Here is an 853-nt window from a genome sequence, read left to right as displayed (position 1 = left end):
AAGAGCTGTCACTCCAGACGAAACATGTTTATTACAACACATTTGACAACTTCCATGCAGCTGAGAAAATGAAAAGACCGAGGTAACAACGTAGCAAGACACAGAGTTTACTATTCAGAGCTGGGGCTCTGGAGCTGGGTGGCTGCGATCGGGATCTGTGTCCCTCTCTCTTACAAGCTGTGACTTTGAGCAAACCTCTTCTCCATACCCTGCTTCCTTTAGACTCAAGGGCAATGGGATTTTATGACGGAAAGGAATGGTTTTGTTAAGAACTATATCAGTTCTCCCCTCGGCCACACATACACTAAAACTGGGATGATACAGGGAAGATCAGCGTGGCCCCTGGGCCCCTGAGCAAGGACGACACACAAATTCATGAAGCGGTCCATAATTTTTTGTAAAAGAGATCTGTACCAGGTACTACATGTTAGTTTTTTATACTGTCTTCTATCTTACATGCTTTTTTTTTTTTCTGAATTGAGAATTGCAATTAATTCTGATGGTTCACATGAAAATGTTGAAGTTTTTAGGTAATGCTAGAGTTTTTCTGGGTCAGAGCTAGGCTATTAATGGATGTTGCTAAAAAGGCCACATGCGCACTTCAAAAGTCTATCGGCAATGTGTTTAAATTTGACCATTAAATGTGTCAACTTTAAAAAGAACTGCCCCCGGTGAAGTCCATTCTTCTTTGCCATGACCTCCCCTTAGTCAGCCTCCACCTCAGCTCCTGACACACCCATCATCCTAAGAGTTAAGGGTTGGCCTCAGGACGTGCCTGGAAAGTTGTGTGTGAGACCCAAAGTGCAGTGCACACTGGTGGCTAAGGGCTTCCTGGACCAGCAGGCAGAGCCGA

The 853-nt window shown here is 44.5% G+C and overlaps 1 pseudogene; it reads left to right on the top strand.

Annotated features, from left to right (window-relative positions):
* Nucleotides 1-280: 280 nt before the first annotated feature.
* LOC128109238 (uncharacterized) lies at nt 281-395 on the top strand (annotated as a pseudogene).
* Nucleotides 396-853: the final 458 nt, after the last annotated feature.

The sequence above is a fragment of the Peromyscus californicus genome, unplaced genomic scaffold (assembly GCF_007827085.1).
Source record: "Peromyscus californicus insignis strain IS unplaced genomic scaffold, ASM782708v3 Scaffold_13__1_contigs__length_99412109, whole genome shotgun sequence".
Classification (NCBI taxonomy): domain Eukaryota; kingdom Metazoa; phylum Chordata; class Mammalia; order Rodentia; family Cricetidae; genus Peromyscus; species Peromyscus californicus.
Note: the sequence above shows the minus strand (reverse complement) of the source record. Positions and strands in the feature narration are given on the sequence as shown.